Consider the following 18,324-nt stretch of genomic DNA (forward strand, 5'->3'; position numbering starts at 1 on the left):
TGTAAAATTGCAGATACCTATGTAAGCATGCAACAGGCTACTTCCCATGAGGTTTTTATGGGATTAGCCTCTCAGATTTTTATTTTTTTTAAATTAACAATTCTATTTGTGATTTTTTTTTCTTACCCAATGTTGATGATATAATAAAAGCCCTTATTGTGAATGCACCTGTGTCAATACAATGTAGAAGATGCCTTTATGAGAGTATGATTTCCTCCTTTGTATGCCAAGAGTAACGATTCTGAAATAAAGATTTATTTAAAAAGGACTACGCACCTGTACTTCAGATGTTACATTCCTATTTGTAGCAGTTACAGATACATACATAAGAATCTATAAAAATAAATACATAAAACAATACAAAAGCTAAGTGCAATCTCTACTTCTTCTAGTCCTTCCATTCCCATCCTTTGATAACACAACAATAACCCCCAAAAAGCAGTTCAGAGCAAAGTTAAACTATATCCAACATACACATTTTCTTCACTAAGCAAAGTTCACAAAGACTCATAACAGATTAAACACTTCTCAGATAAAAAGGTTGTGACATGCATCTACCATCTATCATTCTGCACAGCAAAGGAAAAGGGTTATTCCTTTGTCTCTGTAGAGATTTTAATGCTATCACCAACAACAAATACTTCCAATGCTCATGTTCAAAACCAAAAATAAGATTATAAAACTATAATTTCAATACTTTTAACAGTCCAAATAAGCAAAAATAAAAGGAGGAAAATTGATGCAAATGGCATGAACAAAGAAGGAATCTCTTAGGGATAATCAGAGAGAAGGAAATACTTGACATTATGTTTTGCAGAAAGCTTTTCAGGACAATCAGTCTAACAGAAACTGAGACAGCTGAATGCATAGTCAGGTAGAAAGAAATGAATGACACACACAAAAAGCGCAAAGCAACAAAACCCACAAAAATCCCCATAGGAGGCCCTGTTCAAAGTTGTTGAGGACAAAACAGGCTGTAGCCTACCAATAGCACAGAAAGCTGTCAAGAGGAAGAGAGTTATACATCAGTCAAGCATTTTTTGGACAATAGGTTGTTTTTAAAATGGGAATTACTCCCAAAGCATAGGGATCATCGTATCTATCAGCCAGGAAGAAATCTGACATCAGAAAGAAACCAAGACTTTAACGTAACAGGCAATTCCACATTAATAACTTGAATTTCACATTTGCATATCAAGTGTTCTGCTAGGTATCTTTGGAATAAAGATTTGAGGTTGAAAACTCTTGTAAAAAATAAAGAAACTCCCTTGAACATTAATGGAAAAAAAAATACAAATTGCGTTGGTTAACTTAAGTGCTAATGAGACCAAAAGTAATGGAAAAACCCTCATATGATTATTTAAATATGCTGGAGAAATTCTATTGCCAGATGGTATAAGTTGTTGCTTAGGAAGCCAGACAGAAAAGGGAAAATAAAATTCCGGCCAATATTTTTCAACAGCATATATGAAAAGCTTGGTCAGGATGACAGAAGACGTCTATCTTCCACAAGGATTTTGTTAGAAATGCCACTTCTTTCAAATAAGGCAACAGAGTGATGTGACGGAAAAATGAAAGGAGAAAGAACAATTATTATAAAATGTGTGCAGAACTTACACCTTCTTTATGCTCACTGGTGAGGCAGCTAGATTCTTAATTAGAATTCAATCATTACTGATTTTCCACCTGCTGTTGGGAGATCTGTGTTCCAGGTAGATTCACAGGAGGAAAAAAAACCCAAAACCCAAACCCAAGAACACACATTGTTCAAAGTTGGTGGAACAGTACATTCTTCCTAGCTTAAAAGTATAAATTCATGATGCATTCCTAATCTGTCAACAGATCGTTAGATTTAAGCCAGCATCTGATTGAGACCAGTACTAGACCCCTCTGGAACCCAAGCAACTAGAGTGAGGATTCAGTCCCTGGGTTTGCTGTAGACCGTCTTTTGATTGGTGGAAAAAACACCTAACTGCATTTGAAACACTCTGTTTCTGAACCACATTGAATCTTGATGCTGCAAATGCAGCAGACTGCTAAAACATGGCTAAAACCATGCAGCATCAGCAACAAAACTAATTCTTGAAATTTTGATTACTATGACTGCAAAAGGTCAGACAAGTCCTAGGGAATCCTCTCACTTCTATCCAGTCAGTCTGACCATCCCTTTTTAGGAATAACAGCACATGGCACAACTGTTCCAACATTCAAAGCCAAGAAGAAAAAATTAAGAACTCAGCATGAAGGTGAAAAAATTCAACACAGTGCCTTCATAGGCGACTAAGCAGAGGTTCCCAGTTTTGAAAAGTTTGCCTAAAATAACAAATAGGAAATCTGTAAAACGGGAAGGGAGATGAATACACTGGTTTGTCCTTCCATTTTTCAACATCTTCAGAAAACTACATGCTGATCAGCTCTGTAATACAGAACTACTAGGAATGAAATAAAAACCAGGAAAAAAAATCTTAAGGTTATTATTTTATGGGCTGGGGCTTTTTTCTGTTTTAATATGGGAAGGATTATTGTATCACTAGGACAGTGTGAAAATTTCCAGTACCTGAGGCTTTGCCGTTAAAAATAAAATAATTTTTTTTTCCAGAAGTTTGCCTGACAATGCCATTCAAAAGACACAGCTAGCATCATAGCTCTATTTGTAAACATAACTTCCAGACTCTCACTGCTTGTGCTTTTCTTGTTGTTTTGTTTCAATTCTACTTCTTTTACTTTGTATTGTACCAGGAAAATCAACCAGTTATCCCTATCAGTACAAATATACCACAAGGCTCAAAAAAACCCAACACAAAACAAAACAGCAAAACCCCGCCCTTGGAACAAAGAAAGCAACAATGTCCAAACCACATAAGTAAATGGGTTAGATGGGCTTCATCTCACCCAGTTGTCTTAAAGCAAGAAAAATGTAATTGTAAACAAAGACATTGAAAAGAAAAAAGAAGTCGCCCCATCAACTAGGATGGGTGGGAATGAAAATTTGCCCATTTAAGTGTTACATATAGAAAGCTTAATGAAAGGGTCAAGGCACATCTTCACAGGGGAACATGATCCAGGGCCGTCACACTGTAAGTCAGGGTCCAAATCAACTATAACAGCATCCAGCTCCTCTTGAAATTATAACAATAACGACCAAATGGAAAATTAGCTTTTTAGAGTTGAAACCTTCTATTCAAAAGCTCCTCTCCCATGTATTCAAAATTATAACTATTAATTTTGCGACAGGCTTGCAAGTACACCAGTAGAGCCGCCTGAAACAGAAATTCTGCTTTTTATCCTCTATATTAGCCCACAGAAGACACTATTGAACAAATGATCCTTTGGGTCAAAATAGGTCTGAAAAAATGCCATTACCAGAGACTATGTAAACCTAACCTTCTAGTAGAGTGAGCTGACTGCCAAGCTTCTGGGAACAGCATGGAAGATGCAGGAACATTCATTAATACTGGCTAAAACAAACAAAAAAAAAGACAACTTAAGCCAATGTTGACTTCTTCTGATAATTCCAGCCTTTAGATATAAAGTGGTGTTCTGTGAATAAAATGGGTAATTCAAAACATAGGTTATTTGCCATCTTCTTGGTTCTCAGCTGTGCTAGAAAAGTTTTCCCTTAAACTAGTTAAATTGACAATGTCAGAAGTTCTGACATTGCATTCCATTGACATATATTTCATTGTCGTACACAGACCATCAAAGCTAAAGCTTTGATAATCTTTTGCAATACCTAGCAGAAGTTATAAAGACCTAAACCAAAAAGTAAAATGTAAGGTTGTAACTGAAATAACAAATGAATCCAAAAACCTGCCAAGAAAATTAAGAGCTTCATGTCAGCTCAGAACACATTTCTCAGCTACCTAGGAAGCAAAATAAATTGCATTAATCTTGTTAAATTTATTGCAATGCTGACACTTAAAAACTGACACAGAGCATGCACAGTCATTATCAAATTCTACAATTGCTTAACTTATGTTTCGTTACAAATAAGCCTTATTAGTCAGTGTGTATGTCTAAGGAGAAATTTGATCCTGTTTAAAAATCAAATTGAATTTCACTAAAATGCACTTTATTTCTGTGTCATTCTCACAGTTAGAAAAAAAATACCATTACAGAAGTTTTTCCCCTTTGACCAGGGTTTGAATCAGGACTGCAGTGGGTAAAGTGATCTTGTCTTTGTCTCAGATAATTCTGAATTTGAAACCAGGAGGAAATCAGCTGGCCAAATATGAAACTCAAGAGCAGAGGAAGGAGAAGTATTTTATGAAGACTTGATCTAGAAAGACCTGGACTGAAGTGTCAATCTTGACTTCAAATATGGAAGCAGAGCATCTGACTATGAAAAAATTCTGAATTTGACCTAATTCTACAGCAATCTGAATATGCAGAGAACAAACTCCTTAGCAGGCAGTAAACTAGAGTACGACCTGACTTTCTTCCAGGACTGATGGAGGAAGAATGGAGCTTGCCAGAAGGGAGGGAGAGAGGAGAAAAGTGACCAACAGTCACTTCAGGACAGTAGCTTTTGTAACTGTACAATAGGAATAGCATTTTGGAGACATGTTGAGAGCTGGGAGAAGGCTAGAACATATAGTCCTCAGTAGTAGCTTGGATAACTGTTCAGTCATATTTACCAGGAGCTTTGTGTGTTGGTTTTCTGAATTTGACGAAAAACATATGCTGGCAAAGAGAGTACTGGAGGTCAATTTTCTACCTGGACCAATTCACACAAAAAATGTATAATCTCTATCCTTCCCTCTCCTACTATCAATGAAAACAGAACACTGACAGGCTTTACCCTGCTGAAATTTTTTAACACTCTTTCTTAAATTCTTCCCCTCTTGCTACATAGGATATTTAAAATTCAATCAGTGACTGCTATAGTAGTGTGTTTATCATACAACGTTGTCATTCAGCCAGATTTGCATATCAAGCAAAAGAGGTGGAGTAGTTTAATCACTTGTTCTGGTGTGCAAGACATTAATATTAATTACAGTCTTCCAAGTACCATTTAGCTTCTTAGCCTTCCTGGTGCTGATTACTTTGTAGCACTTTTGTGCAAGGAGCTTGTTTTACATTTATTTACAGTACATGAAACCCTGGAAACATGTCTTGTGTGTTTTGAATCACAAGCCAAATGATATATGGGATGCATAAAACATAAAGTTGGAATCTATTTACTGCTAAAATATGCCAGTCTCAGTATAGGCATATCTTATTTAAAGCTGCTGCACAGAACAATGTGCAAGTCTAGAATTAACAAGCAGTTAATTAAAGTGCCAAAGTATATCCATCTAAGAGACAGAAGACTAAATATCTTAAATTAACACAAGATTTATAAGCACTTCTTTGTCATTACCCTTTCAAAGCCTGAAGACACAAGGTAATGTCTGGATCTGCAAATTGGGTAGAGTATACCAATCTCTCTTCCAAAGTGACTATTCTATCAGGGACAGGGGAAAAAAATAAACAGACAAAACCAGTACTTTCATCTCCTCCAAAACCAGTACACAGGTAATGTTCTGTCTGTTTAAACAGACAGAGCAATATAATACTAAATCAGAGTGGATTCATTTCAAAGCCATGGCATTTCTACCTTTCATTTTCTTGGGAGTCAGAAACCATAACAATTAGCATGACAAAAGAAAAATGAAGAGCTATTCTCAGATGCTGATCTATAGTCTATTCTAGCATCAGCCAAGCAGCAAAAAAAAATGCCTCTCCACCTACATTTGGACTCGTACAGAAGCACTTACATTCTGAATGCAAAACTGAAATAATCTACATGCCGTAGCAACTGGAAGTGAGTTGCTGTTAGAACATTATAGAAAAATAGTCATAAAAAACAAGCTACATATTTCAGGTTTAATGGTTTTAGGGAACATATATGAGATTTTATTCTCTATAAAGAAATCAACCAAATAAAGATCTCATCAAGAATAATTTAATCCAGAGCAAGAAAAACATTGTGACTTTGTAATCATGGAAAACATTTCTAAAGGAAAATAATATTTTGGAAAGGGATAAGAATATCAGATGCACTAGAAAAAATTCATGGGAGGATTAGGAGAGAAAGTGAATAAAATTAAAAAATCAAGTTCATTTTATTGAGAGAAGTATAGGCCACAAGAATCATTCATATGTCACAGCTGAAGGAAGGAGCTTGTCAGTATCATGCAAGTTTAGGCAATACGGAATTAAAATACCCAATATCTCAGGTAATGAAGTCTAAGAAGTCATTTTAGGAGACCAGTTTCTAGCATTAGATTAAACAATCCAGAATATGCAGCAACAAATAAAATCAAATGAGAAAACAGTTCATGCCATAAATAAAAGGCTAAAGAAGTTGCCCTTCATACAGCTGAAATGTCAGCAGGGGGGGGAAAAAAAAAAAGTAAAAGAAAAAGCAATATAATAAATGCACCAAACCTAACATCTATCAACTGATGATATTGATGAGGTATACAAATCACTTTGTGAGACACTGCAGGATGCAGAACTGGTAGCTTGTGTAATCATGGAAAAAATTCTCTATTATAGAGTGAGTAAGAAGGCAGAGGAAGTATTACCAGGTATCATCATTTTAGTCTAGCAAAGAGAAGATTGAAGGGACACAGGATAAGAGTCTTCAAATATCCCTTCAGCAAAACAGAAGGGGAAAATGAGATCTCTACCACTGATAAGAAAAATAGCAAGAAGGTTTAAGTTGCAGCAAGAAAGGTACAAGACAGACACCAAGAAAAGCCTTCTCAAAGTACACAGAAGTAAGTAATGGAATATATAGCTTATAAAGTTTGTAGAATTTCTTACACTGAAGGTTTTTATGGATAGATTCAGCCATTACTGATAGACATTTATAGGCACATTCGATCGGACTAGAGTGAGAGTTCGTGTCACCTTAAAATCTCAGAGCTCTATTTCTGTCTACTTCCCCAGTCATTAACATCAGAAGAAATAATTCTACGCTGAAAACTAAACAGATACTTCAAGTCAATAGTATAAAATTTTTAAAGTCTCACTGTTTTTATATATATATAAAAGTATATATAAGTTTGTATATATATAAAAATACATATAAATACATATATATATATATTTGGAACCTACATGGGAATAAGATGGACCCTAAGCACTCTTATTATAGCTAATCCATGTCAACCTTGCTGTCTTCCCATAAGATTCCAACTAACTTTTCTGAACTAAAGGGTGTATGCTGAGGTACAGCATTGTTAAATTTTCATTTTTTATTAAATTACAGCATAGACTTGTCACAGGAAATTCTCTTCTTTGCTGTTCATCAATCACCAGTATCAGGAGAATAAAATTTGATGAAATAATAATTGAAACACCAAAAAAGAAATACTGTCACAGACACTTGTGTAAATTTTTGCATGCTCTTTTCTTCAACAATGCACATAGCAATGAAAACAAGAATACTCTTTTATAGCTCTAACACAACAGAATACCCATTTGTTGAGACAACATGTTAAAAATGCAGCATATGAATCATTTAGACTGTTTGAGGCCATAAAAAAATCCATTTGATTAAATTTCTTAATCAATATAAAAGAAATAATGCAACTGCCAGCAACACTTAGCTCAATAATTTTTAAAATAGTCTGTAAAGGACTTCCATTGAGCACATGAACTGCAAGTGTTCCATCAGCGTGAGTTATAGCTACAAGGACAGCACTAAATTCTTTAAGACACATCTTTACTGTTTGATGTAAAACGGGCCCCAAACATCTATCTAAAATGGGTATGCCAGTCTGGTATGTCTCCTCACCCAGAACGTCAGCTTTGCAGTCTGTATAATCCCACCCTTACTATGAGTTTCTCATCTCTGCATAGTGTTGCCTTTATAACTTTGGCAAAGTAGAAGATGGCAGCTCTGTCAATCTGCCCTCATAGAGTCCATCTGTCTCATGGTTAACTGAGGAATCATAGCTACACTTTGAACAGTAGATGAGAATAGAAGGGGATGTTTCTGAAACATAGGTGTCTCTTACTGTAATCACTGGCATTGAGGCTTAACAGTTGGCACAACGGAGGCTTGGAAAGACATTCTTGCCAAGCTAACTTCTTCCCTTCTAGCCAGTGCAAGGAAAACTCAAAAACATTAGGTCTACTTTTTGCCATCTTGCTTCAAATTAGTTTTCATTTATTGCACCTGTCTCTCCCAGAGGACAATCCATAGTGATTATGTACATGTATCTACATCTGTTGTAAAGATTGACTTTACAAAACAGCCATCCCTTATTCTACAAGCAAAGTCAGATTTGAGTTTTCAGTGTGCAGTCATTGATGAGTGGTGTTTAAACAATCAAGTTTTAATAAAACAATGTCTCAGATAACCCTTCCTCTTCTAAAATCAGCAGTATAAATATTTGGAAAACTTGGTGGGTGTTCTGACTGCAGCAGGAAATTGTGGGAAGAGAAAGACTGAGAGGAAAACTGGCAAAGATGATTAATATAAGTTTCTGAAAGAAAAAATGCCTAAAGGTTAGCTGCTGCAAGGATAAATTGCCCCTAGAGGGGACAGATTCTGCTTATAGAGAAATGAGCTATCGCTTTTGGATAGCTTAATTTATAAAAGAAACAAACTTCTGAGCCTAGAATTATTTATAGAGAGATATTACAAGAAATATGTCCAAGCTGTTAATAATCATGAAAGAGAACAAGGAGATGTAATGGTCAGTTTTCTGTCAAGAGATAATGTGGGATGAAACGTATCTTTTGTTTAAATCGGCAGACTAACTGTCACACACTTGTTATATAAAGAGAATTTCAAAGGTTGGAATATTTGTTCTCTTAGAATTGGTAAGATTATCATATTCATTACTGACAGCAGTGTGTCATTTGTGGAAGTACAGTGCAGTATGTACTAGAATAATGTCAATGAGATCTGTTAAAATTACCTGAAATGCACATTTTCAAAGGCTGTTAATAATAATAAGGTACTCACCTAGTCAAAGTAATCCTGGAGAAGAAAAAAAAAAAAAAAAAGAATAACTGAAAGCAATACGCTGTGGAACAGGCATGATGCTTTTAAGTCTATAAAGCATACCTCAGTGAAAGGTATCCTTTGCTTTTCAACACGAAACAAAACAAACCTTCCAGAGAGAGGAAGGAGATGCAGTACACTTAAGCAAGGCCAAGAACCTCTCATAGATCAAAACACTGTTGGCCCTAATTTCCTTCATGTGGGAAACAAAGACCAAGGTATTAAGGCACCTTCTCCAGAGTACTGCACAGCTGCAGAAGCAGGCTCTTGGCTTTTTCTCCCTAACATGTCCTAAGCAGCGTTGCAATTTGATTGTGAGATGATGTCTTTGTGCATGTATCATGTTGCACAGTTGCCCATAGACAGAGTGTTTGTTAAAAGAAAAAATAATAATTCATCAAGGCCTTGAGATAGGGTAACACGCACTTGGGGAATCAAGCCTCTCAAGCAGGATGGTCAGGTGCTGTCCAGACAGTGATAGGAGTCACCATTGCAGGGGTCCAGCTGGATCAGGAGAGACTCCCTGAACCTTCCAGTGCTTCAGCTATTCTGGCCATGTATGGTAATATATCTGTCATGGAGCATGAGATAAGAAGCTTACAAACAACAGTTTCTACTAAACCCCTCAGAGCAGGCAATCAGTTACTACAGCTTTTATTCCCTTCTCCTCTCTTCCCTCCCTCTCATAGAGGTTGAACTCCCGTGACAAATGAGGATGAATTTCCTCCAAAAATCCAGATGCTTCCCTTCTCTCCTGCTGACTAGCTGAGGCAGTCCCGCACTTCAGAGGCTGAGATGGGTGAACACAGCCAGAGATGGTGATTCTAGGCCAAGCATGTGAAAAATATTTAGAGCTTCTCACTGGAAAGTTGCATTGGGGCGCTGGACAGTTACTGAGATAACAAGTCCTTTTAAAGCCTTTTTCAGATGCAGCTCAGGACCTAAGGTCCTGCTGAGCAGCAGTGGCACTGGAACTACCTGTCAGTGGCAAACTTGGTGTAGGGAGCGAAATTTCTTCCCGAGGTCAGTCCTTGACTTTTCATGTAGGCTTTGTCAGGGCGCAGGGTGGGCTGGCAGATCCCCAGGGCCACGCGCAGCAGGGGGTCCCTGGGGCGTCAGGGCAGGGCCTTGCAGCCAGGGCCCTTCCCACCCCCAGCCAGGGGACCCAGGGCGGCCGCAGCCCTCAGCACCTCCCTCGGACAGGCCAGGGTGTTGGCTTGTGGGTAGGCTCAGCTCGGCAGGGCCTATGGCCAGGCAGGGCAGGGCTATGGGGAGATGGAGGCCAGGATAGATGGCCTGAGGGGGGCTGAAATAGCATCCTGGGCCATGGGCAGGCTGGGGGAGGCCCTGGGGGGCCCACTACAACCCTCAGGGCCCGGGCACCCAGAGCCGTACGCTGCCAGGCAGTATGGGGACTCTGCTCAGCTACTGTTTCTTCTGAAGCCGTCCTATGAATAAATGAAGGGATTCAGCTCCTTAGTCTATTGCTGTTTCAAGCATTTAATTTCTTAAGATATTAAAAATAAAATAATGAGCAGCTGACAAGTTATTTTAGCATAGTTGCCTAAGGTTACTACTGATTTGTCCAACAAAATTAAGGAATAGTATAATCATTGCTGAAGGGAAAAAGCAGTCAAATTGCAGCAAGGTGGTGGTAGCAAGTTAGTGCATGACAAAAATGTTAAACCTGAATTATTTTCTAATACTCTTTCCCCAATATTCCTGATGAATTTCAATACATAATGTACCAGTATCTTTTCATATGAAAATCTAAAGATTGAAAACACAATACAGTAACACAGATGTCACTGTAGATGACTTCACTGACCTCTAAGTAATAAAAGCATAGCCTTTTCCTTTAATAGACTCTGGCATTATTATAATTCTGTCCTGGTTAACCACAAAATGTGAGTTATTACATATTTTAACCAGGTCAACTGTGCTAGGATGAGGATTTTAAAACAACCAGAAAGAACTTCAGTAGGTTACACAAATCATATTCAGGATTTGATAGGTCTGAACAGCAAAAATAATTATCAAGCCCTTTTAAAGGACTTGTGAATGCAACGTATGAATGTAATGATTATATTGGAGTCAAAGAATAGAAAAGATTTGAGGATTATTTTTTTGAGCTCCTTGAAGTAAATTTTCCTTTCAATTTAGAGGCAAAATGACTAGATTAAGACATATCACAGGTAAGATACCTTGCCAAGGCAGCCAGTCTCCAACCAGTCATCCCTGCATAGCACACTCTTGCACTGTGTTAAGAAGCAGGTGGAAATACACATGCTAAGGGAATCACAGTCACAACCTTCAACATATTAATATGCTTTGCATGCTGCATTAGGAAGGCAAAAGTTCAACTCTCAGTCAGATCAAACACATTCTTGTTATTTACAGTTCCTGGTGTTACCACTTGCCACAGCAAACAGCCCTCTTGTAAGTAGCCCACCCAGTGATTAGAAAATTGAAGCAACTTTTAATCTTGAATCCCACTACACCATGGCTTGCATTAATGGCTTGCTTAGGTTAGCCTGCTGTGCTGCATCACAATCCAGCACAACCTCTGTTACCTCTGCCAAACCCTGCTGCAACAGAATGCTGAGAAACACCCTTGCTAACTGATGCAGAAGGAAAGCAGAGAAAAAATATGTTCTGATACAAAATAAACCCATACAGCACATATCTTGTGCTTCTGGAAAGTAAACACCACCATGTTCTCAGACACGAGAGAATCTTTTTAGTGTAAGTGTAGTAAAGCAATAAAGCAGGATTTGGCACTTTGCTTTTCTGAATAACGCATACTTTCTACTAAATCAACACAACCAGTGAATGCGCAGGTTACGCAGCTAGATGATTAGGAGCATTGTAGCCTGGGCCCAGTAAACTCAGTGTTTTACTATAGTAAAAATCATTCCAATCAGATGAGGAACAGTGTTGACATAGGTGGTAGTTTGAGCAGCTTGGGTACTATTGCAAATTCTGGTTGTGCTCCAGCTAAGTTGTCATCATGACAATCACCATATACAGAGACAAGTAATCCACTGTTTGCAACAATTTCCTTCTAGATGAGGGATGGTTTCAGTTGTTAACTGTTGATCATCCATTTGAGCTGGATACTTTGGGAAAATGGAGTGCCTGAAAGCAGGAGTACCAAAATTGTTCCACCTTATTACAAGAGATAGAAATTGGTGTAAAAGCTATGTTTGTTAAGCATACGTTAAGTCAACTGTTTCTGAAGAGTTAAAATGTGAACATAGAGCAGAAGCAGAATTCAGTCAAGTTTCATATCATAGTTGAAAAATCAAGACTGTCTAGTAAGACTAGCTTGACGAAAGTGTCATAAATTATACATTAAACTACCTATCTGACAAAAAAACAACAATAAACCATCATTTATGGTAAGTGCTTTCTACTTAAATGTTATCTATTACCTCTGTAATTTTACAGCCTGAAAATGCTTCTTATCAACCTACAGTATTTCAATATCCCTTTCAATATCCTTTGTAAAGTACCAAAAGGGAAACAATGCAGTCACAAAGTGCAGTAAATTTGAATTAATGAGCAGAAGAGTGTAGAAAGCCTCTCCTGCTGCATAACACTACCCTTTCAGAAGCAATCCCATATCACGACATATTGCACATGGCCACAGAAATTCATAATGCTACACCAAGAACAGAACTTCTTTCTTGCCCATAAGATCTTTTACCTGCATTCCTCACCACACACATTCTGCCCTTGGAACATGAATTGCAATAAAATAAGAAAAACCTCTGAAAAGTAGTGAATTAGAAACACTGTATGTATGGTCCTAAAATTAATATATTGCAGTTATATAAAAGGCTCATCTTCTCTTTTCTTTCCACATTGGCAGGATCTATGTTGGAAACTAATCTTCACACCCAGACTACGTAAAGCCATGCTGCAAATATCACTGTCTCTCTAATTCGACCCCTCACACCTCAAATGTTTGCCCAGGATATTATCCCGTGTTTTATTCCTATAATATCCTTTATTCTTGACTAGATACATGCAATATTTCAACTGCATTTTCCAGTATGCAGCAGTGAATTCTGCAGAATTATGCCACAAAGACCAGAGCTTGAATCACATCTCTTTGCTTCCCTCCACATCTCCATCTTTGTCTTCAGACCCTCTTCCCATCATATGTATGTTTCATTAAGATCTGAAAAGCCCAGTCCAAATTCCAGTATGCTCTTGAAGGCAAAGTCAGAAGTATGCTAATGTTTTCTTCAGTGTGGTACCTTACCCTTTGAAGGAATTCCTCACCAACATCAATGAAAATGTGTTCAAAAAATTTTCCTTCACTAAGAGGTCACTGTAAGTGATCAAAAAATGAAGTGAAGGTATAATGACAATACTGAAAAACTATCTGTTAGAATGCTTCTTTTACCAGTATACCAATACCAACATATAGTTTCTTCATCTCCCCACTCCTTTCTTATCTGTTGTCTCTCTCTCATCTTTTAACAAACTCTTAGGGGCAGAACTTCTTGTATATGCTGTAGAAAATCTAGAAAAGGACAACTATATTCACTAATACTAACACATAAGCATAATTATCAGATGCTCAGGGAACAGTTTCCTGACATGAACATGCAAACGGAATGTCCCAGCAAGCTCTGCTTCAGCAAAGCAATTGATAGGAAGTAAAATCTTCTAGCTCATACTAATCACTGACCCACAACTGGAAAGAAAAAAAGAGGGTTTGCAACTTATTTTCCTTATCATTAGGTCACACAAAGTAGATGCAAAACAGTCCTGCACAAAAATTTAAAAATGTACTTATTATGGGACAAGGAATTTAATCATTGACAAATTTAAACAAATAATTCAAGGGAAACACACAGACACACACAACCCAAATAAAAAACAAACAAACAAACAAAAGACATAAAAAGCTTAATGATGAGACTAGATTAATTTTTTTGACATTACAGAGGATGGTAACAATTACTGCTATGACGGAAAGATATTTATGACTTCCAGTTTCTTAAATAACTTCTCTTTCATAATAAAGCCCAACTGTCATTGAGTAAGGCTGTGGTACTTTAACTAACAAAGGTGGTGTATAACAGGCAATCATTACCACAGTGACAAGACTGAATACATATTACAATAAAAGTTCAAACATTTAATGAAATACCAAGTTTTCATAACTGTCTTCCCAAAAAGAATGTTAATGCCATTGAATCTAGAAAAAAATTAAACTACCTGGAAAGTACATGGTTTACTTCATCTGGTAGACTGAGAAATCCATCAGCACAGCATGCCAGCATCATAGAAAATTAACGTACCATATATTAAAGTGAGAGACCACAATATGTTAAAATTTAATTAAATGGCTATGTTTCTAGTAAAACCACACAAAGAACTATTTTTATTTTGCAGTCACTGACAGGAAAATGCAGTCAGACATGCATTTGAAGTAAATTACAAAATAGAACAACGAGCCACATATGTTGTCTATAAATTAGCTTTTTCTCTCTTTAGCACAGAAAAGTCAAATAGCTAGATATGCACTCTCTTCTTTATTCAATGTTTTCTATCGGTTACCTTGGAATGGTCCCCACTTACTTAACTGTCTCTTATGTATGACTTCTGTGGCACTTAGATCCTCTTTAGATTGTAGACAGCACTTAGGGAGTTCAGGGCTTTAGATTTCAGTTCAGAGACCAGATGTCTTTGTGCAACAACTGAAGAAATAATTTCATATCCAAAATCTTCTAGTCTATTCTGCTCTCACACAGAAAATACTGAATGTAGCAAGATTAGATTTGTGGAACGGAAAACAAAGAACCATGGAAAACGTGTTTCTTGTTTTATGTATTTAACATATCCACTTGTGTTTTCATACGCTACGTGCCCTCATCATAGATGAATATTACACAAAAATGAAACTTAAATAGATTTCTACTCACACGTTGCTGTCAGTCACCTTCCAGGCAGCTTGGTCTGCTGTTCATTTCTTTTTCTTTTACTCCCTAAATGGAATATTGAAGGAAATTGTTCGCTTTGTAACTCAGAAGTGTTATGCAACAGAACTCAGATGAAATCAGATCCCTATACCCCCAGTTATCAACTACAGGCATTTTTGCAACATCAAAGCCATAAGAGTTTCAGTGTTTAAACAAAATATTATCACTGTAATCATTTGGTTATATCTGGTGTTACATATTCCAAAATTTTCTGATTGGAAAGAAGGAAATTCTCCTCATATTCTTATTTGTTCATAGGAGAAAGATTCATCCACTTGGAAAACCTTTGAGTTTCTTAGGAACTGATGAATTTTTCTTAATGCAGTTTATCACTATATGTAATGGCCATCACCTCCAGTTACAAAATTAAATTCTTTCAAGAATTGTCATGATGGTGCCTTAAAATGCCTGTAATGAATTTTTCTGGTTGTCTCTTAAATAATGAGTTAAGGTGCTTTCATATAAGAGAAAATAGTTTTCCATATTCCAAATGATGAGATTCCCTTTGAGTTTTCATGATAAAATAATGCAACGGTACTTAGCTTATTCAGAGAAAAGTCACTGCAAAGATTTGATAACTTTAAGTCAATCTTAGCATCAGATTCTCATTGCAAACACTTGTGACTCCAAGTTAGCCTTCCTGTGATACTCTACAATATTTTCTAATAATTTAACAATATTTCTGCAAGTATTCTAGGCAACATTCTTACTGGTAAAGGTATTCATAGAGTACAGACAAATATGTTTACTTGAAAATGTGAAGGTATAGCCATGGAATATTTTGTAATGCTTGTCCATCAAACACCGTCAAATGTAATCATTTTAGGAACACAGAAGAGGATCCAAAATCCTGCTATAAATTACCCTTAATTTTTCCCTCTCTTTTAAGCAATGTATTTTTAAAAGATTAATCCTTGCTTTAACATTGCTTAACTAGAAACCCTTCAGGCTTGATTCTTGACTCTTAATTAGAAGTGCAGCACAATAACATTGAGTGCGTAACTTAAAAATATATTACATGTTTTATCCGTAAATATTCTTTGTGGGAACATTAACGTTTTTAGGAACAATATTTACAGAATTAAGTTCTCTCTTCAATTGCTGATGCATCTCTTTAAATGAAATGTATAGTGCTAAATCCCCAGAAAATGTGAACTCACACTGCTTCATTGTCTTTAGTAGGTTGATATTTAAGTCCAGTACTAAGTATCAGGTCAGTTCGTCAGTTGTCACTAGTGACAACTAACAATGATTACAGGGACCATATGAAAGGTAAGGAGAATTCCTCCTTCAAATTATTTTCTCATCCTAATGATGTTTGGCTCTGCTGAACAAGATTGGTTTTTAAACAAATATTATAAGAAAATATATACTTGTGAAATTCTAACATTTTAAAAAACATCATCATTAGTTGAATTACATTCAGAAGTTTTTTAGATTTGTTTTTCCTCCACAGATTTCAACTTAGGACCATTGAAACAAAAAATAATAAATAAAATAAATGGACATGACAATATAAAAGACCCCTCATTGCTACTGTAGCAACATAAGGAAGAAACTACACAGTTTCACTTTTCCCCAAAATCACTAATATTAACACATTCCTATGGAACATCTGGATTTAGAAAAAATATTTCATAAAAAAGAAGATTTAACCAGTTCTAGGCACCATATTAAAATACTGTTAATTTCTAGTGAAAAACCATCCTAAGGGGAAAAAAAAACACCACAGAACTTCAACGTTATCAACTTAGAAATGTATCTCTGCCAAGAGCCTCATCTTTCAGAAATGTAGGTTATTATTTTGGTTGCTTTAGCTTACTTGTTTTTTACATAAAAATACGTTGTCAGAGAAGCAGAAGACACGTCTTTAGAACATGTTCAAATCTGTATTACTTACTCATTCAAAAGTATCTATGCATTTCATTTTCCAGAGTAAATAAAAAAATAAAATAAACAGCACTGACAATTACAAAATGGAAATTATGAAGCATATCAGATTTATCATTCACCAAACTTGCTGAATATGACATTCAAAAATGAAGTTTCAAATACCGACTATTTTATAATAAAATTCAAATGTATGTATGGTTATTGGGAAAACATATATCTCGATTAAATGTTGTAAATAAAATTATACTTGAGTAATATCACACCTATAGGACAATTCATGCAATTACCATAAATTAGATCCCATTAAACATGTAAAAGCTATTTATAAGATAATCACAGAGCTACAGCTTACTTTTCTGTGGGCATGGTACCAGCTGCCTATAAACTTGCTTTTCTGGTCAATCTAATAACAGCTAAAGGTCATCGGACAGTAATGTTCTTTGCCTTGCTTGATATAAGTTATAGCCTTCTGTCACCTGGATGGTCAATGGTGCACAGAAGTGAGTAGCTAAAATATTTCATATTGACTTAAAAGAGCTGCAGGTGTAGAAACATCTTCTTAAAATTAAAATTTAAATTACTTTCCATTGGTACTAACTTGATTAGAAAAGCAAGGGCACAGGAGAGTGGTAAAAAGTCTACATAATAGCAGACTCGGATTTTACATGTCTTGTAAATTGCTTTTGCATGTTGCAAAATCTTAATGATATCCAAGTTAGAGTAACAACATTGCCTTTCCCTTAGCTATGACATTGTTCCAATATATTGTTTTCGTCATAGCATTTAATTTGAATAGAGCAAATTGTTTTTGTTAGAGGTACTGAAATAACAAAGACCATGGTGGATTATTTCCACATTTATCTGGTTGACTGCTCTGACATGATGAATAGTATGTAATTTCTGATTCAGACATCAAGCAACTCTAGACCTTGTGACTGAGCAAAAATTAGAAGAAATGGTTACATGCTCAACTTGAACAAGCTAAGCATGAGTCTTCTAGGGAAGACATGGTAAGAAAGACATCCTTGAGAGAGTAGAACTACATATGAGTGATATTAAATATGGCCATAAGATTGTCAAAAACTACAGTAATGCTAATAACAGTGCAGTAGAATGTACCAAGAACACTGCAAGCTTTTGTGTTTCACACGCACCCCTGCACTGCTGAAACATATCACAGCTAGACTGAAAAAAGATGTTGACTAGAGAATGAAAAAGTCCAGAGACTGTGTAGCAGGAAATTCTACATTTAATGAAGAAATCGTAAATGAAACCAGAAATAAAATGAATACCATTAGTATGGCATAAAGGTCTACCTTAGATCTTTAAAAATATCACACTAAACATTGTATAACAATCTAGACACTGCTCTATTTGACTGCACAAAAGTTCTTCCTAGCAAGCAGGTTAAGACAATACTGAAAC

General features: G+C 36.2%; 1 long non-coding RNA gene across 1 annotated transcript in view; it reads right to left on the reverse strand.

The window, feature by feature from the left end:
- Window positions 1-18,324, reverse strand: part of LOC148050843 (uncharacterized) — a 327,289-nt gene that overhangs the window by 64,777 nt on the left and 244,188 nt on the right. Inside the window, exon 3 of the long non-coding RNA XR_015700760.1 lies at window positions 14,950-15,012. This is a non-coding gene — a long non-coding RNA (uncharacterized LOC148050843). The remainder of the gene's footprint in view (window positions 1-14,949; window positions 15,013-18,324) is intronic.

This window comes from Nipponia nippon, unplaced genomic scaffold, assembly GCF_047370975.1.
Source record: "Nipponia nippon isolate SJK-2023a ecotype South Korea unplaced genomic scaffold, ASM4737097v1 scaffold_7, whole genome shotgun sequence".
NCBI classification, from domain to species: domain Eukaryota; kingdom Metazoa; phylum Chordata; class Aves; order Pelecaniformes; family Threskiornithidae; genus Nipponia; species Nipponia nippon.